The sequence below is a fragment of the Chiloscyllium punctatum genome, chromosome 5 (genome assembly GCF_047496795.1).
Source record: "Chiloscyllium punctatum isolate Juve2018m chromosome 5, sChiPun1.3, whole genome shotgun sequence".
NCBI classification, from domain to species: domain Eukaryota; kingdom Metazoa; phylum Chordata; class Chondrichthyes; order Orectolobiformes; family Hemiscylliidae; genus Chiloscyllium; species Chiloscyllium punctatum.
This window is the reverse complement of record NC_092743.1, coordinates 32,060,168-32,086,172: the sequence shown is the minus strand read 5'-3', so window position 1 is coordinate 32,086,172 and position 26,005 is coordinate 32,060,168. Positions and strand designations below refer to the sequence as shown.

Genomic DNA, 26,005 nt, shown 5'->3' with positions numbered 1-26,005 from the left:
TCTGTGATGTGCTGTCCGATCTTAGCTGAAACGGTGCTTAAAATGGTATTGTGGTGTCGTCATCATGAGTGATCCAGAGAACCTGATCTCAGATCTGGCCATGAAAGTAAGAGAATTTGAGCTCAGCTTTAAAAACCTGAAATATTGTATTATCATACACAGTCTGATAGCCTGTCAAACATGTTGACCTATTTACTTTGGCTAACAATCTTCAAAAGTTGAGCAAGATCCCAATAAGGATCACCATCCTTATAACAGAAGCTATGTAAGGAGGAACATTTGGAGTCAAAAGTGCAGGTTGATCATTGCAACTATGAAGAAAAGAAGAATTAATTGAGTAAGGTGGAAACTCAGGATGGCTCTCGCAACATTAGCATATGTTACGAAAGCTCATGTCTGAAATGAGATTTAAGACTTGTCAAAAATCAGAAATATTGTCTCAAATATATTGTCATATAAACCAGTATCAGTACTGTGTCAGTGTCCTTCATCTGAAAATGGTGAGCAATATCTGAAAAGGTGTGATAGTCTGCATTTTCTTCTGAAGCTTCTATTCCTGAGACACCTGAAATATAGTTTATGGAGGTCATCAAAGAGCAAAGCGTTTGGTGTTCTTGTGTCATCCTCATAGCTCACCTGGATGTTGGCAGCAACATTAAACCTCTTACATTTTAGACAAAGGAATGTTATTATCCTAGAAATCACCAAACAAAGGCAAGCATGGCAACATCTGACTACTAGGAACTGAGCAAGCTTTCAATTCTAACTTGTTAACTGCCCCAGGAACAGGGAAAATTAAGTGCACCCATTCTTAATTAGGGTCCCATAGCCATCCTGAGACTATTCCAGGAACAAAGCTTTGTGTTTCATCGTGACACCTATACGCCAGTGTATAGTTACATTAAAATTCATCCAATTGAAAAGTAGTTCAAAGTAGTCCACAGAATTAGAGAAGTGGCAGAATTAGAGAGAGAGAAAGAGGAAGATAGAGACAGTAAAATAAAAAAAATACAGCATCCAGAAATCGTAAATAATTTTCCATTTCTTCATTGAAAGCAAGTGACATGTCATATTTCAAAATTATCAACACGTTTTTATTTTTAAGAGCAAGGTACTGACCTCCAGACTTCAAATGACAGTCTATTGGCTCTCTTTTCCCTCATCACTTTAGTCCAATAAAAGCTTACTTCAGCATAGCTGATAGCAGCCAACAAATCATGTGGGAAGAAAATATTTTCCTTCTTTTGATCTTCCTCTCCCTGCTCTGACAGCTAAACATTGCTTTAACATCGAGAGAGTGCAGCTGAGACTTTCAAAGTATCACACATCGAAAAAAAATGTGCTCCCTCTTCCTTCTGAAAAATGTTTGGCAAAGTTTTCTTTCTCACTGGCAGATGGGATAAATCGAATGGGCTCACAAAGATGTCTTGATCTGGTCTTTAAATATGTCTCCCCACAGACCCCTCAAAGTTTTGACAACACATTTGGGCTCATAATAAGGAGAGACATTGGACACTATTTTACTATTTCTGGTGCAAGAGACCCTGATGACATCCACTGTCACAATTTCCAAACTGTTTGGGCAGTCAGGGGTGCTCAAGACTTGCCCTTGCATTGCATGTAGCAATCTCCTAGAAAATATAATTGACCCCTCCTTGACCTGACAAACCTTGACTACAAACGACACAAGTTAAAAATACACTTTTGGCAAGCCTTCTTTTCCTTTTTGGCAGATGTCGCAAATTTACAAAGGCACTTGAGACAGACAGATAATGCTTGATAAATTCAGCAGCTCAGATGGCTTTTATGGTGGGAGATTATCCTAATGAGCAGTAGAAATGAATGTTTTTTTTCACCTTATGTTGCCCACTGCAATGTACACCTTGATCATTCAAAAAACCGTGGGACAGAAATTGTGAGGCTTTACTCCTAGCAAAGAGCCAGAGGAGCTGGGAGCAAAGGGCACATTACTGAGACTACCGTCCTGTAGTCACAGCTACTCCTGTACCTAGCAATGGAACTTCGTGCTTTCCTTTAAAATAAATAATTTCAGAGAACTGGATATGCCTATTAACCACGAATAAATGTTTTTTAGTTTTGTGTATGCATATATTTTAGTCTAAATCACAACCATTCATAGTTGCTAGGTAGGACTATTGAAAAAGAACTTGTGTGGTATTTTCACAATTTCATTTGAAGTTTGAAAAAAACTACCGACAAAAGTTTGTGGTGGAAGCGGTCAGGTGCTGGAGCAAGCGCCGTGGTCTCCGGAACATGAGATTTATTTTGTCAAGAAGAGATGGCCTCATGACCAGAATATTCAGTAACTTACTTTAGGATAGGTTCATAATTCTTTCAGTGCCCCATTCCTCAACCACATCCCTCCAACCTCAAAAGTACAGTGCTAATTAACTAAATCCTTGGCTACTTGTTCTTGGATAATTTTAGATATCCGACCACTGTCGTTTTTGGCTAAACTAGATCTGTTTCTAAATCAGACTCTTGAACTGATCCATGTGGCTGCCCTGTTTTAGTGACCATTTGCTATATAGAGTGGATATGCGGGTCTGTAATCAGGTGAGCAAACATTAACAGGCTATGAAGTGGATGATAAGGGAGAACATCTTTGGAACCTTAAAGACTTTTTAAAAATCTGCCATTATTTATCAACCATCTAAACTAAACTCCTTTCTCAGTCCACTGGAGGCAATTTTGCCCATATTGCTTTTTAATTACTCTTATTTAACATTTAACATAATTGATTCTGACCAAAGTGTCTCCCTATTAAACGTAATGCTAAATTCTACCACGTATTGGTTACTATTTTCTGGGGGATCTTTTATTCTGAGATCGTTTATTAAACCAGTTCCATGTCATCAAACGTTACCATGACACTGCTTCTTATGCATATACTCAGTAGCTATTCTTAGTAATGGTATAATTAACCCTTTACTTCACATCTTCCCGTGTACTTACTCTTTCCATAAGCTGTTAACCTTTAAACACTATTTATAGTTTTCATCTATGTGGGAAGCTAGAGAAGTTATTGCTGGGCCTCCTGCTGAGATATTTGTATCATTGATACTCACAGGTGAGGTGCTGGAAGACTGGAGGTTGGCAAACGTGGTGCCACTGTTTAAGAAGGGCTTTAAAGACAAGCCAGGGAACTATAGACCAGTGAGCCTGACCTCGGTGGTGGGCAAGTTGTTGGATGGAATCCTAAGGGACAGGATGTACATGTATTTGGAAAGGCAAGGACTGATTCAGGATAGTCAACGTGGCTTTGTGTGTGGGAAATCATGTCTCACAACTTGATTGAGTTTTTTGAAGAAGTAACAAAGAAGATTGATGAGAGCAGATCTGTAGATGTGATCTATATGGACTTCAGGAAGGCGTTGGGAGACTGATTAGCAAGGTTAGATCTCATGGAATAAAGGGCGAACTAGCCATTTGGATGTAGAACTGGCTCAAAGGTAGAAGACAGAGGGTGGTGGTGGAGGATTGTTTTTAAGACTGGAGGTCTGTGACCAGTGGAGTGCCACAAAGATCGGTGCTGGGCTCTCTACTTTTTGTCATTTACACAAATGATTTGGATGCGAGCATAAGAGGTACAGTTAGTAAGTTTGCAGATGACACCAAAATTGGAGGTATAGTAGACAGCGAAGAAGTTTACCTCAGATTACAACAGGATCTGGACCAGATGGGCCAATGGGCTGAGAAGTGGCAAATGGAGTTTAATTCAGATAAATGCGAGGTGCTGCATTTTGGGAAAGCAAATCTTAGCAGGACTTATACACTTAATGGTAAGGTCCTAGGGAGTGTTGCTGAACGAAGAGACCTTGGAGTGCAGGTTCATAGCTCCTTGAAAGTGGAGTCGCAGGTAGATAGGATAGTGAAGAAGGTGTTTGGTATGCTTTCCTTTATTGGTCAGAGTATTGAGTACAGGAGTTGGGAGGTCATGTTGCGGCTGTCCAGGACATTGGTTAGGCCACTGTTGGAATATTGCGGACAATTCTGGTCTCCTTCCTCTCGGAAAGATGTTGTGAAACTTGAAAGAGTTCTGAAAATGTTTACAAGGATGTTGCCAGGGTTGGAGGATCTGAGCTACAGGGAGAGGCTGAACAGTCTGGGGCTGTATTCCCTGGAGCGTCGGAGGATGAGGGGTGACCTTATAGAGGTTTACGAAATTACGAGGGACATGGATAGGATAAATAGACAAAGTCTTTTACCTGGGGTCGGGGAGTCCAGAACTAGAGGGCATAGGTTTAGGGTGAGAGGGGAAAATATAAAAGAGACCTAAGGGGCAACTTTTTCATGCAGAGGGTAGTACGTGTATGGAATGAGCTGCCAGAGGATGTGGTGGAAGCTGGTACATTTGCAATATTTAAGAGGCATTTGGATGGGTATATGAATAGGAAGGGTTTGGAGGGATATGGGCCGGGTGCTGGCAGGTGGGACTCGATTGGGCTAGGATATCTGGTCGGCATGGATGGGTTGGACTGAAGGGTCTGTTTCCATGCTGTACATCTCTATGACTCTATGACTCTATGTCCAAATCTCTTTTGCTGGGGCATTTATCTCAAATAATAATCATGGTACTTCTTGACAATGTGTAGGACATAGGTGATTTTTCATGAGATGTGGGTATTGCTGTAGAGGCCTTCATTTATTGCGCATCTGTGATTGTCCATGGGGTAGTTAAAAGTCAGGTTTTGGAAAGGACAGGAAGAAAGGAGAAGGTGGTGAGGTAGCTTGTTCACATCAGATGGAATAAGTATGAGAGTAAGAAATGATCTGGGATTGGGAGATGTACAATCCTTATAGATGGAAGTCTGAAATAACCAAAGGAAAAAGACATTGGCTGGAGTAGTCGATATGGCCCTTAAGAAAATCTAAAAGGTCGGACAGAGAATAAATCAGGAGACAATGAGGACACGTAAAAAGGAAGTACATTAATCATGGGTGATTTTCATCATCATATTGATAAAGAAAATCAAATTGGCAGAGATAGCCACAAGAAAAAAACTCATAGGCTGTACACAGGACAGTTTCCTCGATTAATATGTTGTGAATCCAACCAGCCACCAATCTGTTTTGGATCTGGTAATGTTTAATGAGGCAGGTTTAATAAACAATCTCAGAATAAAAGATCCCCTAGAAAATAGTAACCATTACATGGTAGAATTTAGCATTACATTTAAGAGGGAAACATTTTGGTCAGAAACAATTATGTTAAACATTAAATAAGCATAATTAAAAAGCAATATGGGCAAAATTGTCTTAGACAATAGACAATAGACAATAGGTGCAGGAGTAGGCCATTCTGCCCTTCGAGCCGGCAACACCATTCTATATGATCATGGCTGATCATCCTTAATCAGTATCCTGATCCTGCCTTATCTCCATAACCCTTGATTCCACTATCCTTGAGAACTCTATCCAACTCTTTCTTAAATGAATCCAGAGATTGGGCCTCCACTGCCCTCTGGGGCAGAGCATTTCACACAGCCACCACTCTCTGGGTGAAGAAGTTTCTCCTCATCTCTGTCCTAAATGGTCTACCCCATATTTTTAAGCTGTGTCCTCTGGTTCGGCACTCACCCATCAGCGGAAACATGTTTCCTGCCTCCAGAGTGTCCAATCCTTTGATCAGTGGACTGAGAAAGGAGTTTAGTTTAAATAGTTGATAAATAATAGCAGATTTCTTTTTGTTATTCACTCGTGATGTGGGTATCACTTTCTGGGCCCACATTTACTATCCATTCCGAGTTGCCTTTCAGAAGATTATCATGAGCTGCCTTCATGAACCGTTATAGTCCATTTGCTGTGGGTGGGGCACCAATGCCATTGTAGAGGGAATCCCAGGATTTTAGCCCAGCGACACTAAATGAACAGTGATATACTTTCAATCAAGATTGTAAGTGACTTGGAGTGGAATGTGCAGGCAGTGGTGTTCCCATATACAGTATATGCTGTTCTTGACTTTCTAGATGGAAAGGTTATGGGTTTGGAAAGGGCTATCAAAGAGATTTTGGTGAATTTTTGCAGTGCATCTTGTAAGCGGTACATATTGCTTCTATGGAGCATTGGTGGTAAAGGGATCAATGTTTGAGAGTGTGGTGTCAATCGAGTGGACTGCTTTGTATTGGATTTTCTAAAGCTGCTCGAGTGGTTGTTGGGACTGCACCCATCCAAGCAAGTGGGGAGTATTCCATTATATTCCTGACTTGTGTCCTGTTAATTATAGACAGGCTTTGGGGAGTCAAAAGAGGAGTTACTTGCTGTACAAATCCTAATCTCTGACCTGCTGTTGTAGCCACAGTGATCCATTTCAGATTCTTTACAAAAATGAACTAACTCATGATTCATGGCAAAGATATTTACCAGTGAAGAAAGGAAGGGGTCAAATCAATTATGACTAATCAAGCAAATTAAGTATCAAATTGACAAAATAAACATACAATGAAACAAACATTGGTGTTAAACCAGAAGATTTGCAAAGTTTTAAAAACCAACAAATAATAATGAAAAGAAATAGAGAAAAATAAACGTTAAGGGTAAATAGAAAGTAATATAAAAACAGAGAGCAAGGATGCCTTTAAAGATAAATAAATAAAGAGACAGAGGCCAAACTGAACACAGGGAACCTGGAGATTAAGCTTGGTCAAACAGTAATGGGGAACCGGGAAATGGCAGTGCAGTTGAATAAATACTTTGCATCAGTCTTCTTTGTGGAAGATACTTATAGCATTTCAAAAAATACTAAATCATGGGTGAGAGGGAGGAGGAAATAAATACAATTAACAATAACTAAACCTAAAGAAAAGGTATTAAGGCAATTAATGGGACTAATTAATGGATCCCTGAACCTGATGGCTTCTATCCTGGGATACTAAAGTAAGTTGCTACAGAAATGGTAGATGCTCTGGCAAAAATCTTCAAAGAACCTTAGATTCTAAAAAATTCTGAGAATTGGAAAACTGCCAAGTGACACCCTTACTCAAAAAAAAGGAGGGAGACTAACATAGGCCAGTTAGCTTAACATCTGTTATTGTGAAAATATTAGGCTCAATTATAAATGATGCAATAACAAGATCATTTAGAAATGCATAATTTCATCATAGCTTCATGGAAGTCAGCCTGATAAATGCTTTGAATACTTTGGAAAACAAATAAGTGGGATAGATAAATTGTTCTAGCAGATGTAATGTATTTGAATTTACTCAGTCAGGTATCGCTAAGGAAAGCTACTAAATATGATAAGACCCCATGTTTTTGGTGGTAGTGTATTAACATTGACAGAAGATTAGCCAACTAATAGAAGACTGAAATTTTGTATAAAGAAGCATCTTCAGGATGGCAATTTGCTACTAATGGAGTCTGGGACCACAATTACCTACAATATATATTAATGATTTGCATAAAGAAAGTGAATATACTATTGCCAAGCTTGCAGATCGCACAGAAGTAGGTGGGAAGGTAAATCATGACAATATCACACAGAGTCTACAAAGAGATGTAGACAGGTTAAGTGAATAGTGAAAGCTTAGCAGATGGGATATAATGAAGGAAAATATGAAGTTATTTTGGCAGGAAGAATAGAGGACCTGAATATCATTTAAATTGGAGAAAACTGCAACACAGCAAGTTAGGAGCTCTTGTGAATAAATCTTGAAAAACTAGCATCCAAATTCTGCAGGTAACAGAGAAAGCAAATGGATGTGGGCAATCATTTCAAAGAGTCTGGAGTATAGAAGGAAGTGTTCAAAAACTATATAAGCACAATTCAGAGTAGTGAGTAATTTTTGTCCCCTTATCCATGGAATGATATATTGACATTGGAGGCAGTGCTGAGAAGGTTCACTCATTTGATCACAGATGTAGTGAGATTTTCTTATGGCAACAGGTTCAATAGGTTAGGACTCATTATTGGTGTTTAGAAGAATTAGAGATGATTTTATTGAGACATGTAAGTTTCTTGAGGGGCTTGACAGAATAGATATGGAGATGTTTATTCTTGTGAAACAGTCTAAGAACAGGAGGCATTATCTCAGAGTAATGGGTTGTCATTTAAGACAAAGAGATTTCAATCCAATCAGCATGAATGGCAGAGCAGTCTCAAAGGGCTGAATGGCCGACTACTCTCTCTTGGTATGTTTGTAGGAAGATCCAAGGCCTGAAAAATTTCTCCATTTCATAAAAAGGAATGACTCAGAATGACATGCGAATGGTTTGTGATTTCTCTCCAATTGTACAATGTTTAACCTATATCTGCCCTCTCACTTTGACTCTTGTCGTTCAAATTTGAAACAAAGGCAGTCAAAAGAATTCTTGACCTCAACCACAGTCTTGCACCCAGGAGGATATGTCTGCCTTATTTCTGATTTAAAATTAACTTTCTTGCAACTAAGTAGGACATTTGCAAAACCAAGTTTATCTGGCTTGCCTGCAGAATTAGTTGACTGTGTCCCAGCAGCAAGCTTTTCTTACATAGTACCACAGTTTCCTACTCTGCTGTCGAGTGCCTACATTGGCCTTGAATTCCTCACTGGCAGTATTATGGTGCCTCTGAGCTACTTCCCGCACCCCATCCCACCTCCCTCCACCCCTTCTATGGCTGGATGGCTGATTGGCCTCCTATTGGCTTTTTTAAACCTGCTACACCACTTCGCTTCCATTGCTCCTTGCCAGTTGACTTTGGTTCCATAGATCAGGTCACTAGATCCACCATGTAGTAGAACCTGCACTCAGCTAAATATACATTAACAGGCTTCATTGGATATAATTATATACAAAGGGTGGGAAGAGACATCATCTCTGGAACGCTATAACTTGGGGCTGAATTCAATGAGGTTCATCATTGCTGTTACTCAGTTCCTTCTGCATGTTCTCTGTAGCTATTCCAATAGAAAGCTGTAGTTGACCCTTTACTCCATAAATATTCACTTTGATTTTCATACAGGCTCTTTTTTTATAAAGTAAGGCTCCTCCAAAGCAAACTGCACAGGACACAATGGCAGCATTTGCCAAAGTGATTCCCTCAACAGATAATTATGACCATCATTGACACAAAAAGTGTCAGTGGAGAGAAACATTCGAACGAGGGGAGAGATTATAAAAGATCCAAAACTTAACTATTGAACTCACAACTAAATATTGATACCTGGTTAATACCTGTCCACAACCAAATTACTTAAAAATCAGATTACCCAACCATTGTCCAATTGCTCTTTGTGAGCACTTACCAAATCCAAATTGGTTATCATATTTCCTACAACAGTGACCTCACTTCAAATGTACTTCAAAATTGTTTATTCATCTGTTGGAGAGCGTGGGCATTGGGAAAAGGTGAGAATTTATTGTCCATCCCTAATTGCTCTTGAGAAACGATTGAGCTCAGGATCCAGGAGCCCAGGAGTGCGTAAGGTGAGGAAGATACTAATCAACAGAGCATTTGCCTCTAATGGGACTGGGTTCATTAGCTCAGTCAGATAGCCAGTGTCTCAAGCAGTCCAACCTTACCATCAGTCCATCCCAATAGTTCATTCTGAAACCTGACACTTACACTGTGGGTTTAATGGGCTCTCTCTGTGCTGTAACAATTATATGATTCTGCTGCTTAGCCATTGATTGTTCCTGATCTTAATAACTGCATTCATTGTTTCTATAGAAAGTGTCAGATTTTTCAGGACCATTTCCTTGCTGAGTGATTTGATTGGGCCCTATTGTTTGCTACTTTGATCACTCTATTTCAGGTGGGCTACAAACTACTGGAGCACTAAGTCAGGTATTGCTTCTAGATTTACACCCACAAGGTATTTGGCTTCCCATCCTCTTCCACCTGCTGCAGTCAATGGTGTCACATTATTTGTCCTGTTAGTTTGTGTTTAATGTAGATTTAAGCAAAATGTGGGAAAGAAAGCAGACTTGAAATAGTTTGCAAAATCTTGAGACTTCTGCTGCAGGTTTGGTCTCAAAGATTGAATAGAAGACTGATTCAGAGCAGATGAATAAAGTAAGTCTTTGTTTTAAGGGAATCCAGACATGAAGCACCAGATACAATGACAAGGCTCAGTGAAGTAAGCGAAATATTGCTGAAGTTGAGATTTGGCACTGTGAGCTATAAGTGGAAAACCTCTCATGAGCATTAGATTCTATTGTTTTAAATAGTAGTTTATTGTTTCCAGACAGTTCTGGGAGAAAGAGAGGGGGGAGTTTACTCTTAATATTATACGACCAATGGTAAGATGAAAGGTTTGAATCAAAACAGCCAGTGACATTTGAGAAGGCAGAAATAATAGGTAGCAGAGAGTCAAATGGAGGATACACTGCTGATAGGTTATTTGTCAATTATTAAAGTCCTCGATCACAAGGTTAATTCAGTGGTGTGAATTTCTTCTAAATAAGAAAGTTTATTTTTAATGCCCAACCCTGAAATTTCTTTATCGAAGCACTTTAACTTCTTAAGAGAGGTTATTGAGAAACTGAGAAGAGAGTCTCACTATGAGGGTAATTTTCTGATTTTTGTCCCAGAAAGTCTTTCTGTCTCTCTGTTTCTCTTTCTCTATCTCTCTCTCTCTCTTTAACTAGTATTTCAAAAACTCCTCAACAATAGCTTACATTAATTTAGTATCAGTAATAGAGAAAAACATCTCAAAATGTTTCTCAATGAAATGACAGGGTAAACAATATTTCAGAGAAGATGGGTTAAGTTGTTGAGCAGAGGTAAACAGTCTTAAAAGTGGTATAGACAGGTTAAGTAATTGTTCAATAATTTGACAGATGAAGTACAATATGGGAATATGTGAACTTGTCTGCTTTGGCAAAAAGAACAGAACAGACCAGAAGATGTTTTGACATTAAATCACTTAGTATCACGTGTATTCACCATAAAATACTGTAACAAGTATGTACTGTCACCATGCATAGGTGTCATTCACATTAACTTAAAATAAAACTAAAATAAAGTGGGTCCAATTTTTCCTTCTCCGCTGCTCCAGTCCTGTTCTGGTCTGCCCAGCCCACACCATGCCTCTGCTAGTGTCCCACACTGGGCTGCTCAGCCCACACCATGCCCCTGCTAGTGTCCCACACCGGGCTGCCCAGCACACAACATTCCCCTGCTAGTGTCCCAGACTGGTCTGCCCAGCACACAACATTCCCCTGCTAGTGTCCCAGACTGGTCTGCCCAGCACACAACATTCCCCTGCTAGTGTCCCAGACTGGTCTGCCCAGCACACAACATTCCCCTGCTAGTGTCCCACACTGGTCTGCCAAGCCTACACCATGCCTCTGCTAGTGTCCCACACTGGGCTGCCCAGCCCACACCATGCCTCTGCTAGTGTCCCACACTGGGCTACCCAGCCCACACCATGCCTCTGCTCGTGTCCCAGACTGGTCTGCTCAGCACACACCATTCCCCTGCTAGTGTCACACACTGGCCTGCCAGCACACACCATGCTCCTGCAATTGTCCTGATCCGGCATTCCCAGCCCACACCATGCCTCTGCTAGTGTCCAGCTCTAATAATTCCCAGCCCACAACATGCCTCTGCCAGTGTCCTACTCTGGTAATTCCCAGCCCACACTGAGCCTCTGCTAGTGTCCCACTCCAGTAATTCCCAGCCCACGCCATGCCTCTTCTAGTGTCCTGCTCTGGTATTCCCAGCCCACACCATGCCTCTGCTAGTGTCCCGTTCCGGTATTCCCAGCCCACGCCATGCCTTTGCTAGTGTCCTGCTTCGGAATTCCCAGCCCACACTGAGCCTGTGCTAGTGTCCTGCTCCGGTATTCCCAGCCCACACTGAGCCTCTGCTAAAGTCCCGCTCCAGTATTCCCAGCCCACACCATGCCTCTGCTAGTACCCCAGTCCGGTAATTCCCAGCCCACACTGAGCCTCTGCTAGTGTCCAGCTCCAGTAATTCCCAGCCGACACTGAGCCTCTGTTAGTGTCCTCCTCTGGTATTCCCAACCCACACCATGCCTCTGCTACTGTCCCACTCCAGTATTCCCAGCCCCAACTGAGCCTCTGCTATTGTCCTGCTCCGGTAATTCCCAGCCCACACTGAGCCTCTGTTAGTGTCCTCTCCGGTAATTCCCAGCCCACACTGTGCATTTGCTCATGTCTTGTTCCGGTATTCCCAGCCCACACTGTGCCTCTGCTAGTGTCCTGCTCCGGTATTCCCAGCAAACACTGATCTTCTGCTCGTGTCCTGCTCCAGTAATTCACAGCCCACACCATGCCTCTGCCAGTGCCCGCTTCCGTATTCCCAGACTACACCATGCCTCTGCTAGTGACCCGCTCTGGTAATTTCCAGCCCAGACTTAGCCTCTGCTAGTGTCCTGCTCCGGTAATTCCCAGCCCACGCAATGCCTCTGCTAGAGTCCCACTCCTATATTCCCAGCCCACACTGAGCCTCTACTAGTTTCCTGCTCTGGTATTCCCAGCCCACACTGAGCCTCTGCTAGGGTCCCGCTCTGGTAATTCCCAACCCACACTGAGCTTTGGCTAGTGTCCTGCTCCGGTATTCCACACCCACACTGAGCCTTGGCTAGTGTCCTGCTCTGGTATTCCCAGCCCACACTGTGCCACTGCTCGTGTCCTGCTCCGGTATTTCCCAGCCCACACCATACCTCTTCTAGTGTCCTGCTCCGGTATTCCCAGCCCACACTCAGCCTCTGCTAGTTTCCTCTCCGGTAATTCCCAGCCCACACTGAGACTCTGCTAGTGTCCCGCTCCGGTATTCCCAGCCTACACCGTGCCTCTGCTAGTGTCCTGCTCCGGTATTCCCAGTCCACACCATGCCTCTGCTGGTGTCCTGCTCCGGTAATTCCCAGCCCACATGGAGGCTCTGCTAGTGTCCCGCACCGATATTCCCAGCCCACACTGAGCCTCTGCTAGTTATCTGCACCGGTAATTCCCAGCCCACACTGAGCCTCTGCTAGTGTCCCGCACTGGTAATTCCCAGCCCACGCCATGCTTCTGCTAATGTCCCACTCCAGTAATTCCCAGCCCACACTCAGCCTCTGCTAGTGTCGTCTCCGGTAATTTCCAGCCCACACTGAGCCTTTGCTAGTTATCTGCTCTGGTAATTCCCAGCCCACACTGAGCCTCTACTATTGGCCTGCTCTTGTATTCCCAGCCCACGCCATGTCTCTGCTCGTGTCCCGCTCCTGTAATTCCCAACCTACACCATGCCTCTGCTAGTGTCCCACTCCAGTAACTCCCAGCCCACACTGAGACTGTGCTAGTGTCCAGCTCTGGTAATTCCCAGCCAACACTGAGCCTCTGCTAGTGTCCAGCTCCGCTAATTCCCAGCCACACTGAGCCTCTGCGAGTGTCCCACTCCTGTATTCCCAGCCCACACTGACCCTCTGCTAGTGTCCAGCTCCAGTCATTCCCAGCCGACACCATGCCTCTACTAGTGTCCTTTTCCAGTAATTCCCAGCCCACACTGATCCTCTGCTAGTGTCCCGCTCCGGTAATTCCCAGCCCACACTGAGCCTCTACTAGTGCCCTGCTCCGGTATTCCCAGCCCATGCCATGCCTCTGCTAGTGCCCTGCTCCGGTATTCCCAGCCCCCACTGAGCCTCTGCTAGTGTCCTGCTCCGGTAATTCCCAACCCACACTGATCCTCTGCTAGTGTCCTGCTCCGGTAATTCCCAACCCACACTGAGCCTCTACTATTGTCTCGCTCTGGTAATTCCCAGCCCACAATGAGCTTTGGCTAGTGTCCTGCTCCAGTATTCCTAGCCCACACTGAACCTTTGCCAGTGTCCCACTCTGGTATTCCCAGCCCATACTGTGCTTCTGCTCGTGTCCTGCTCCAGTAATTCCCAGCCCACACCATGCCTCTGCTAGTGTCCTGCTCCGGTATTCCCAGCCCACACTGTGCCTCTGCTAGTGTCCTCTCCGGTAATTCGCAGCCCACACTGAGTGTCTGCTAGTGTCCTGCTCTGGTATTCCCAGCCAACACTGAGCCTCTGCTAGTGTCCTGGACCGGTATTCCCAGCCCACACTGAGCCTCTGCTAGAGTCCCGCTCTGGTAATTCCCAACCCACACTGAGCCTTGACTAGTGTCCCGCTCCGGTATTCCACACCCACAATGAGCCTCTGCTATGTCCCACTCCTGTATTCCCAGCCCACACTGAGCCTCTGCTAGTTATCTGCTCCGGTAATTCCCAACCCACACTGAGCCTCTGCTAGTGTCCCACTCCTGTATTCCCATCCCACACTGAGCTTTGGCTAGTGTCCTGCTCCAGTATTCCTAGCCCCCACTGAGCCTCTGCTAGTGTCCTGCTCCGGTAATTCCCAACCCACACTGAACCTCTGCTAGTGTCCCGCTCTAGTAATTCCCATCCCACACTGAGCTTTGGCTAGTGTCCTGCTCCAGTATTCCTAGCCCACACTGAGCCTCTGACAGTGTCCTGCTCCAGTAATTCCGAGCCCACACTGAGCCTCTGCTAGTGTCCTCTCTGGTAATTCGCAGCCCACACTGAGTGTCTGCTAGTGTCCTGGTCCGGTATTCCCAGCCCACACTGAGCCTCTGCTAGAGTCCTGCTCTGGTAATTCCCAACCCACACTGAGCCTCTGCTAGTGTCCCGCTCCGGTATTCCCAGCCAACACTGAGCCTCTGCTAGTGTCCTGCTCCGGGAATCCCCAGCCTACACAGTCTCTGCTAGTGTCCTGCTCCGGTATTCCCAGCCCACGCAATGCCTCTGCTAGAGTCCCACTCCTGTATTTCCAGCCCACACTGAGCCTCTGCTAGTGTGCTGCTCTGGTATTCCCAGCCCACACCATGCCTCTGCTAGTGTCCTCTCCGGTAATTCCCAGCCCACACTGAGACTCTGCTAGTGTCCTGCTCTGGTATTCCCAGCCTACACTGAGCCACTGCTAGTTACCTACTCCGGTAATTCCCAGCCCACACTCAGCCTCTGCTAGTGTCCTCTCCGGTAATTCCCAGCCCACACCATGCCTCTCCTAGTGTCCTGCTCCGGTAATTCCCAGCCCATTCCATTCCTCTGCTAGTGTCCCACTCCGGTAATCCCAGCACACACTAAGCCTCTCCTCCTGTCCTGCTCTGGTATTCCCAGCCCACACTGTGCCTCTGCTAGTGCCCTGCTCCGGTATTCCCAGCCCACACTGGGCCTCTGCTAGTGTCCTGCTCCGGTAATTCCGAGCCCACACTGAGCCTCTGCTAGTGTTCTCTCCAGTAATTCGCAGCCCACACTGAGTGTCTGCTAGTGTCCTGGTCCGGTATTCCCAGCCCACAATGAGCCTCTGCCAGTGTCCCACTCCGGTAATTCCCAGCCCACACTGAGCCTCTGCTAGTGTCCCACCCCTTTATTCCCAGCCCACACTGAGCCTCTGCTAGTGTCCTGCTCCAGTATTCTCAGCCTACATCATGCCTCTGCTAGTGTCCCGCTCTGGTAATTCCCAGCACACACTGAGCGTCTGCTAGTTACCTACTCCGGTAATTCCCAGCCCACACTCAGCCTCTACTATTGTCGTGCTCCGGTATTCCCAGCCCATGCCATGCCTCTGCTAAGGTCCCGCTCCAGTAATTCCCAGCCTACAGCATGCCTCTGCTCGTGTCCCACTCCAGTAATTCCCAGCCCACACTCAGCCTCTGCTAGTGTCCCACTCCTGTATTCCCATCCCATACTGAGCCTCTGCTAGTGTCCAGCTCCGGTAATTCCCAGCCAACACTGGGCCTCTGCTAGTGTCCTGCTCCGGTAATTCGCAGCCCACACTGAGTGTCTGATAGTGTCCTGGTCCGGTATTCCCAGCCCACACTGAGCCTCTGCTAGAGTCCTGCTCTGGTAATTCCCAACCCACACCGAGCCTTGGCTAGTGTCCCGCTCCGGTATTCCACGCCCACAATGAGCCTCTGCCAGTGTCCCGCACAGGTATTCCCAGCCCACACTGTGCATTTGCTAGTGTCCCGCTCCGGTATTCCCAGCCCACAGTGGGCCTCTGCTCGTGCCCTGCTCCAGTAACTCTGAGCCCATTCCATGCCTCTGCTAGTGTCCCGCTCCGGTATTCCCAGCACACACTGAGACTCTGCTCCTGTCATGCTCTGGTAATTCCCAGCCCACACTGTGCCTCTGCTAGTGGCCTGCTCCGGTAATTCCCAGCTGACACTGACCCACTGCTCGTGTCCTGCTCCGGTAATTCCCAGTCTACACCATCCCTCTGCTAGTGTCCTGCTCCGGCATTCCCAGCCCACACTGTGCATCTGCTAGTGTCCTGCTCCGGTAATTCCCAGCTCACACTGACCCACTGCTCATGTCCTGCTCCGGTAATTCCCATCCTACACCATCCCTCTGCTAGTGTCCTGCTCCGGCATTCCCAGCCCACACTGAGCGTGTGCTCGTGTCCCGCTCCGGCATTCCCAGCCCACACTGTGCCTCTGCTAGTGTCCTCTCCGGTAATTCCCAACCCACACTGAGCCTTGGCTAGTGTCCCGCTCTGGTATTCCATGCCCACAATGAGCCTCTGCCAGTGTCCCACTCCGGTAATTCCCAGCCCACACTGAGCCTCTGCTAGTGTCCCACTCCTGTATTCCCAACCCACACAGAGCCTCTGCGAGTGTCCAGCTCCCGTAATTCCCAGCCCACAGTTAGCCTCTGCTAGTGTCCCACTCCTGTATTCCCAGTCCAAACTGAGCCTCTGCTAATGTCCTGCTCCGGTATTCCCAGCCCACACTGATCCACTGCTAGTGTACCGCACCGGTATTCTCAGCCTACACCGTGTCTCTGCTAGTGTCCCGCTCCGGTAATTTCCAGCACACACTGAGCCTCTGCTAGTGTCCTGCTCTGGTTTTCCCAGCCCACACTGTGCCTCTGCTAGTGTCCTGCTCCGGTATTCCCAGCCCACACAATGCCTCTGCTAGAGTCCCACACCTGTATTCACAGCCCACACTGAGCCTCTACTAGTGTGCTGCTCTGGTTTTCCCAGCCCACTCCGTGCCTCTGCTAGTGTCCTGTTCCGGTAATTCCCAGCCCACACCATGCCTCTGCTAGTGTCCGGCTCCGGTATTCCCAGCCCACACTGAGCCTCTGCTAGTTACCTTCTCCCGTAATTCCCAGCCCACACTGAGCCTCTGCTAGTGTCCCGCTCCAGTCATTCCTACCCCACACCATGCCTCCACTAGTGTCCTGATCCGGTAATTCCCAGCCCACACAGCCTCTGCTAGTGTCCTGCTCCGGTATTCCCAGCCCACACCGTGCCTCTGCTAGAGTCCCACTCCTATATTCCCAGCCCACACAGAGCCTCTGCTAGTGTGCTGCTCTGGTTTTCCCAGCCCACACTGTGCCCCTGCTAGTGTCCTGCTCCGGTATTCCCAGCCCACGCAATGCCTCTGCTAGAGTCCCACTCCTATATTCCCAGCCCACACAGAGCCTCTGCTAGTGTGCTGCTCTGGTTTTCCCAGCCCACACTGTGCCTCTGCTAGTGTCCTGCTCCGGTATTCCCAGTCCACACCGTGCCTCTGCTAGTGTCCTGCTCCGGTAATTCCCAGCCCACACTCAGCCTCTGTTAGTGTCCTCTCCGGTAATTCCCAGCCCACACCATGCCTCTGCTAGTGTCCTGCTCCGGTATTCCCAGCCCACGCTGAGCCTCTGCTAGTTAACTTCTCCCGTAATTCCCAGCCCACAATGAGCCTCTCCTAGTGTCCTGCTCCAGTCATTCCCACCCCACACCATGCCTCTACTAGTGTCCTGCTCCGGTATTCCCAGCCTACACTGAGCCTCTGCTAGTGTCCTGCTCCGGTATTCCCAGCCCACGCAATGCCTCTGCTAGAGTCCCACTCCTGTATTCCCAGCCCACACTGAGCCTCTGCTGGTGTCCTGCTCCGGTATTCCCAGCCCACACTCAGCCTCTGTTAGTGTCCTCTCCGGTAATTCCCAGCCCACACCATGCCTCTGCTAGTGTCCTGCTCCAGTAATTCCCAGCCCACACTCAGCCTCTGCTAGTGTCCTCTCCAGTCATTCCCACCCCACACCATGCCTCCACTAGTGTCCTGCTCCGGTAATTCCCAGCCCACACAGCCTCTGCTAGTGTCCTGCTCCGGCATTCCCAGCCCACGCAATGCCTCTGCTAGAGTCCCACTCCTATATTCCCAGCCCACACTGAGCCTCTGCTAGTGTGCTGCTCTGGTTTTCCCAGCCCACACTGTGCCTCTGCTGGTGTCCTGCTCCGGTATTCCCAGCCCACACCGTGCCTCTGCTAGTGTCCTGCTCCGGTAATTCCCAGCCCACACTCAGCCTCTGTTAGTGCCCTCTCCGGTAATTCCCAGCCCACACCATGCCTCTGCTAGTGTCCTGCTCCGGTATTCCCAGCCCACGCTGAGCCTCTGCTAGTTACCTTCTCCTGTAATTCCCAGCCCACAATAAGCCTCTCCTAGTGTCCTGCTCCAGTCATTCCCACCCCACACCATGCCTCTGCTAGTGTCCTGCTCCGGTATTCCCAGCCTACACTGAGCCTCTGCTAGTGTCCTGCTCCGGTATTCCCAGCCCACGCAATGCCTCTGCTAGAGTCCCACTCCTGTATTCCCAGCCCACACTGAGCCTCTGCTGGTGTCCTGCTCCGGTATTCCCAGCCCACAGCATGCCTCTGCTAGTGTCCTGCTCCGGTATTCCCAGCACACACTGATCCTCTGCTCGTGTCCTGCTCCAGTAATTCCCAGCCCACACCTTGCCTCTGCTAGTGTCCTCTCCGGTAATTCCCAGCCCACACTCAGCCTCTGCTAGTGTCCTCTCTGGTAATTCCCAGCCCACACTCAGCCTCTGCTAGTGTCCTGCTCCGGTATTCCCAGCCCACACCGTGCCTCTGCTGGTGTCCTGCTCCGGTATTCCCAGCCCACGCTGAGCTTCTGCTAGTTACCTTCTCCTGTAATTCCCAGCCCACAATGAGCCTCTCCTAGTGTCCTGCTCCAGTCATTCCCACCCCACACCATGCCTCTACAAGTGTCCTGCTCCTGTATTCCCAGCCCACGCTGAGCCTCTGCTAGTTACCTTCTCCCGTAATTCCCAGCCCACAATGAGCCTCTCCTAGTGTCCTGCTCCAGTCATTCCCACCCCACACCATGCCTCTACTAGTGTCCTGCTCCGGTATTCCCAGCCCACACTGAACTTCTGCTAGTGTCCCGTTCCGGTAATTCCCAGCCCAAACTGAGCCTCTGCTAGTTACCTTCTCCCGTAATTCCCAGCCTACACTGAGCCTCTGCTAGTGTCCTGCTCCGCTATTCCCAGCCCACACAATGCCTCTGCTAGAGTCCCACTCCTGTATTCCCAGCCCACACTGAGCCTCTGCTGGTGTCCTGCTCCGGTATTCCCAGCCCACGTTGAGCCTCTGCTAGTGTCCTGCTCCGGTAATTCCCAGCCCACACAGCCTCTGCTAGTGTCCTGCTCCGGTATTCCCAGCCCACGCAATGCCTCTGCTAGAGTCCCACTCCTGTATTCCCAGCCCACACTGAGCCTCTGCTAGTGTCCTGCTCCGGTATTCCCAGCACACACTGATCCTCTGCTCCTGTCCTGCTCCAGTAATTCCCATCCCACACCTTGCCTCTGCTAGTGTCCTCTCCAGTAATTCCCAGCCCACACTCAGCCTCTGCTAGTGTCCTCTCTGGTAATTCCCAGCCCACACTCAGCCTCTGCTAGTGTCCTGCTCCGGTATTCCCAGCCCACACCGTGTCTCTGCTAGTGTCCTGCTCCAGTAATTCCCAGCCTATACTGAGCCTCTGCTGGTGTCCTGCTCCGGTATTCCCAGCCCACGCTGAGCCTCTGCTAGTTACCTTCTCCTGTAATTCCCAGCCCACAATGAGCCTCTCCTAGTGTCCTGTTCCAGTCATTCCCACCCCACACCATGCCTCTACTAGTGTCCTGCTCCTGTATTCCCAGCCCACACTGAGCCTCTGCTGGTGTCCTGCTCCGGTATTCCCAGCCCACACCTTGCCTCTGCTAGTGTCCTGCTCCGGTAATTCCCAGCCCACACTCAGCCTCTGTTAGTGTCCTCTCCGGTAATTCCCAGCCCACACCATGCCTCTGCTAGTGTCCTGCTCCAGTAATTCCCAGCCCACGCTGAGCCTCTGGTAGTTACCTTCTCCCGTAATTCCCAGCCCACAATGAGCCTCTGCTAGTGTCCTGCTCCAGTCATTCCCACCCCACACCATGCCTCTACTAGTGTCCTGCTCCAGTATTCCCAGCCCACACTGAACCTCTGCTAGTGTCCCGTTCCGGTAATTCCCAGCCCACACTGACCCTCTGCTAGTGTCCTGTTCTGGCATTCCCAGACAACACTGAGCCTTTGCTAGTGTCCTGCTTCGCTATTCCCAGCGCACACCATGCCTCTGATAGTGTCCCGATCGAGTAATTCCCAGCGTGCACTGAGCCTCTCCTAGTGTCCTGCTCCGGTATTCCCAACCCACAGCATGCCTCTGCTAGTGTCCTGCTCCGGTATTTCCAGCACACACTGATCCTCTGCTCGTGTCCTGCTCCAGTAATTCCCAGCCCACACTCAGCCTCTGCTAGTGTCCTCGCCGGTAATTCCCAGCCCACACTCAGCCTCTGTTAGTGTCCTCTCCGGTAATTCCCAGCCGACACCATGCCTCTGCTAGTGTCCTGCTCCGGTATTCCCAGCCCACGCTGAGCCTCTGCTAGTTACCTTCTCCCGTAATTCCCAGCCTACACTGAGCCTCTGCTAGTGTCCTGCTCCACTATTCCCAGTCCACACAATGCCTCTGCTAGAGTCCCACTCCTGTATTCCCAGCCCACACTGAGCCTCTGCTGGTGTCCTGCTCCGGTATTCCCAGCCCACACCTTGCCTCTGCTAGTGTCCTCTCCGGTAATTCCCAGCCCACACTCAGCCTCAGCTAGTGTCCTGCTCCGGTATTCCCAGCCCACACCGTGTCTCTGCTAGTGTCCTGCTCCGGTAATTCCCAGCCTACACTCAGCCTCTGTTAGTGTCCTCTCTGGTAATTCCCAGCCCACACTGAGCCTCTGCTGGTGTCCTGCTCCGGTATTCCCAGCCCACGCTGAGCCTCTGCTAGTTACCTTCTCCTGTAATTCCCAGCCCACAATGAGCCTCTCCTAGTGTCCTGCTCCAGTCATTCCCACCCCACACCATGCCTCTACTAGTGTCCTGCTCCGGTATTCCCAGCCTACACTGAGCCTCTGCTAGTGTCCTGCTCCGGTATTCCCAGCCCACGCAATGCCTCTGCTAGAGTCCCACTCCTGTATTCCCAGCCCACACTGAGCCTCTGCTGGTGTCCTGCTCCGGTATTCCCAGCCCACACCTTGCCTCTGCTAGTATCCTGCTCCGGTAATTCCCAGCCCATACTCAGCCTCTGTTAGTGTCCTCTCCGGTAATTCCCAGCCCACACCATGCCTCTGCTAGTGTCCTGCTCCAGTAATTCCCAGCCCACGCTGAGCCTCTGGTAGTTACCTTCTCCCGTAATTCCCAGCCCACAATGAGCCTCTGCTAGTGTCCTGCTCCAGTCATTCCCACCCCACACCATGCCTCTACTAGTGTCCTGCTCCAGTCTTCCCAGCCCACACTGAACCTCTGCTAGTGTCCCGTTCCGGTAATTCCCAGCCCACACTGAGCCTCTGCTAGTGTCCTGTTCTGGCATTCCCAGACAACACTGAGCCTTTGCTAGTGTCCTGCTCCGCTATTCCCAGCACACACCATGCCTCTGATAGTGTCCCGATCCAGTAATTCCCAGCGTGCACTGAGCCTCTCCTAGTGTCCTGCTCCGGTATTCCCAACCCACAGCATGCCTCTGCTAGTGTCCTGCTCCGGTATTTCCAGCACACACTGATCCTCTGCTCGTGTCCTGCTCCAGTAATTCCCAGCCCACACTCAGCCTCTGTTAGTGTCCTCTCCGGTAATTCCCAGCCGACACCATGCCTCTGCTAGTGTCCTGCTCCGGTATTCCCAGCCCACGCTGAGCCTCTGCTAGTTACCTTCTCCCGTAATTCCCAGCCTACACTGAGCCTCTGCTAGTGTCCTGCTCCGCTATTCCCAGTCCACACAATGCCTCTGCTAGAGTCCCACTCCTGTATTCCCAGCCCACACTGAGCCTCTGCTGGTGTCCTGCTCCGGTATTCCCAGCCCACGTTAAGCCTCTGCTAGTTACCTTCTCCCGTAATTCCCAGCCCACAATGAGCCTCTCCTAGTGTCCTGCTCCAGTCATTCCCACCCCACACCGTGCCTCTATTACTGTCCTGCTCCGGTATTCCCAGCCTACACTGAGCCTCTGCTAGTGTCCTGCTCCGGTATTCCCAGCCCACGCAATGCCTCTGCTAGAGTCCCACTCCTGTATTCCCAGCCCACACTGAGCCTCTGCTGGTGTCCTGCTCCGGTATTCCCAGCCCACTCCTTGCCTCTGCTAGTGTCCTGCTCCGGTAATTCCCAGCCCACACTCAGCCTCTGTTAGTGTCCTCTCCGGTAATTCCCAGCCCACACCATGCCTCTGCTAGTGTCCGGCTCCAGTAATTCCCAGCCCACGCTGAGCCTCTGGTAGTTACCTTCTCCCGTAATTCCCAGCCCACAATGAGCCTCTGCTAGTGTCCTGCTCCAGTCATTCCCACCCCACACCATGCCTCTACTAGTGTCCTGCTCCGGTATTCCCAGCCCACACTGAACCTCTGCTGTGTCCCGTTCCGGTAATTCCCAGCCCACACTGAGCCTCTGCTAGTTACCTTCTCCCGTAATTCCCAGCCTACACTGAGCCTCTGCTAGTTTCCTGCTCCGCTATTCCCAGCCCACACAATGCCTCTGCTAGAGTCCCACTCCTGTATTCCCAGCCCACACTGAGCCTCTGCTGGTGTCCTGCTCCGGTATTCCCAGCCCACGTTGAGCCTCTGCTAGTGTCCTGCTCCGGTAATTCCCAGCCCACACAGCCTCTGCTAGTGTCCTGCTCCGGTATTCCCAGCCCACGCAATGCCTCTGCTAGAGTCCCACTCCTGTATTCCCTGCCCACACTGAGCCTCTGCTAGTGTGCTGCTCTGGTTTTCCCAGCCCACACTGTGCGTCTCCTAGTGTCCTGCTCCAGTAATTCCCAGCCCACGCAATGCCTCTGCTAGAGTCCCACTCCTGTATTCCCAGCCCACACTGAGCCTCTGCTGGTGTCCTGCTCCGGTATTCCCAGCCCACAGCATGCCTCTGCTAGTGTCCTGCTCCGGTATTCCCAGCACACACTGATCCTCTGCTCGTGTCCTGCTCCAGTAATTCCCAGCCCACACCTTGCCTCTGCTAGTGTCCTCTCCGGTAATTCCCAGCCCACACTCAGCCTCTGCTAGTGTCCTCTCTGGTAATTCCCAGCCCACACTCAGCCTCAGCTAGTGTCCTGCTCCGGTATTCCCAGCCCACACCGTGTCTCTGCTAGTGTCCTGCTCCGGTAATTCCCAGCCTACACTCAGCCTCTGTTAGTGTCCTCTCTGGTAATTCCCAGCCCACGCTGAGCCTCTGCTAGTTACCTGCTCCTGTAATTCCCAGCCCACAATGAGCCTCTCCTAGTGTCCTGCTCCAGTCATTCCCACCCCACACCATGCCTCTACAAGTGTCCTGCTCCTGTATTCCCAGCCCACGCTGAGCCTCTGCTAGTTACCTTCTCCTGTAATTCCCAGCCCACAATGAGCCTCTCCTAGTGTCCTGCTCCAGTCATTCCCACCCCACACCATGCCTCTACTAGTGTCCTGCTCCGGTATTCCCAGCCTACACTGAGCCTCTGCTAGTGTCCTGCTCCGGTATTCCCAGCCCACGCAATGCCTCTGCTAGAGTCCCACTCCTGTATTCCCAGCCCACACTGAGCCTCTGCTGGTGTCCTGCTCCGGTATTCCCAGCCCACACCTTGCCTCTGCTAGTGTCCTGCTCCGGTAATTCCCAGCCCACACTCAGCCTCTGTTAGTGTCCTCTCCGGTAATTCCCAGCCCACACCATGCCTCTGCTAGTGTCCTGCTCCAGTAATTCCCAGCCCACGCTGAGCCTCTGGTAGTTACCTTCTCCCGTAATTCCCAGCCCACAATGAGCCTCTGCTAGTGTCCTGCTCCAGTCATTCCCACCCCACACCATGCCTCTACTAGTGTCCTGCTCCAGTATTCCCAGCCCACACTGAACCTCTGCTAGTGTCCCGTTCCGGTAATTCCCAGCCCACACTGACCCTCTGCTAGTGTCCTGTTCTGGCATTCCCAGACAACACTGAGCCTTTGCTAGTGTCCTGCTTCGCTATTCCCAGCGCACACCATGCCTCTGATAGTGTCCCGATCGAGTAATTCCCAGCGTGCACTGAGCCTCTCCTAGTGTCCTGCTCCGGTATTCCCAACCCACAGCATGCCTCTGCTAGTGTCCTGCTCCGGTATTTCCAGCACACACTGATCCTCTGCTCGTGTCCTGCTCCAGTAATTCCCAGCCCACACTCAGCCTCTGCTAGTGTCCTCGCCGGTAATTCCCAGCCCACACTCAGCCTCTGTTAGTGTCCTCTCCGGTAATTCCCAGCCGACACCATGCCTCTGCTAGTGTCCTGCTCCGGTATTCCCAGCCCACGCTGAGCCTCTGCTAGTTACCTTCTCCCGTAATTCCCAGCCTACACTGAGCCTCTGCTAGTGTCCTGCTCCACTATTCCCAGTCCACACAATGCCTCTGCTAGAGTCCCACTCCTGTATTCCCAGCCCACACTGAGCCTCTGCTGGTGTCCTGCTCCGGTATTCCCAGCCCACACCTTGCCTCTGCTAGTGTCCTCTCCGGTAATTCCCAGCCCACACTCAGCCTCAGCTAGTGTCCTGCTCCGGTATTCCCAGCCCACACCGTGTCTCTGCTAGTGTCCTGCTCCGGTAATTCCCAGCCTACACTCAGCCTCTGTTAGTGTCCTCTCTGGTAATTCCCAGCCCACACTGAGCCTCTGCTGGTGTCCTGCTCCGGTATTCCCAGCCCACGCTGAGCCTCTGCTAGTTACCTTCTCCTGTAATTCCCAGCCCACAATGAGCCTCTCCTAGTGTCCTGCTCCAGTCATTCCCACCCCACACCATGCCTCTACTAGTGTCCTGCTCCGGTATTCCCAGCCTACACTGAGCCTCTGCTAGTGTCCTGCTCCGGTATTCCCAGCCCACGCAATGCCTCTGCTAGAGTCCCACTCCTGTATTCCCAGCCCACACTGAGCCTCTGCTGGTGTCCTGCTCCGGTATTCCCAGCCCACACCTTGCCTCTGCTAGTATCCTGCTCCGGTAATTCCCAGCCCATACTCAGCCTCTGTTAGTGTCCTCTCCGGTAATTCCCAGCCCACACCATGCCTCTGCTAGTGTCCTGCTCCAGTAATTCCCAGCCCACGCTGAGCCTCTGGTAGTTACCTTCTCCCGTAATTCCCAGCCCACAATGAGCCTCTGCTAGTGTCCTGCTCCAGTCATTCCCACCCCACACCATGCCTCTACTAGTGTCCTGCTCCAGTCTTCCCAGCCCACACTGAACCTCTGCTAGTGTCCCGTTCCGGTAATTCCCAGCCCACACTGAGCCTCTGCTAGTGTCCTGTTCTGGCATTCCCAGACAACACTGAGCCTTTGCTAGTGTCCTGCTCCGCTATTCCCAGCACACACCATGCCTCTGATAGTGTCCCGATCCAGTAATTCCCAGCGTGCACTGAGCCTCTCCTAGTGTCCTGCTCCGGTATTCCCAACCCACAGCATGCCTCTGCTAGTGTCCTGCTCCGGTATTTCCAGCACACACTGATCCTCTGCTCGTGTCCTGCTCCAGTAATTCCCAGCCCACACTCAGCCTCTGTTAGTGTCCTCTCCGGTAATTCCCAGCCGACACCATGCCTCTGCTAGTGTCCTGCTCCGGTATTCCCAGCCCACGCTGAGCCTCTGCTAGTTACCTTCTCCCGTAATTCCCAGCCTACACTGAGCCTCTGCTAGTGTCCTGCTCCGCTATTCCCAGTCCACACAATGCCTCTGCTAGAGTCCCACTCCTGTATTCCCAGCCCACACTGAGCCTCTGCTGGTGTCCTGCTCCG

General features: G+C 49.7%; 2 protein-coding genes across 7 annotated transcripts in view; one reads left to right on the top strand and one right to left on the bottom strand.

The window, feature by feature from the left end:
* Positions 1-26,005, bottom strand: part of sla1a (Src like adaptor 1a) — a 241,687-nt gene that overhangs the window by 151,738 nt on the left and 63,944 nt on the right. Inside the window, exon 3 of one of the 6 annotated variants that reach the window (XM_072569996.1) lies at positions 462-565. The exons of the other annotated variants lie outside the window; for them this stretch is intronic. The gene's annotated coding sequence lies outside the window, so the exon portion shown is untranslated. The remainder of the gene's footprint in view (positions 1-461; positions 566-26,005) is intronic. 6 annotated transcript variants of the gene reach the window in all.
* Positions 1-26,005, top strand: part of tg (thyroglobulin) — a 366,459-nt gene that overhangs the window by 313,131 nt on the left and 27,323 nt on the right. The window lies entirely within an intron of this gene.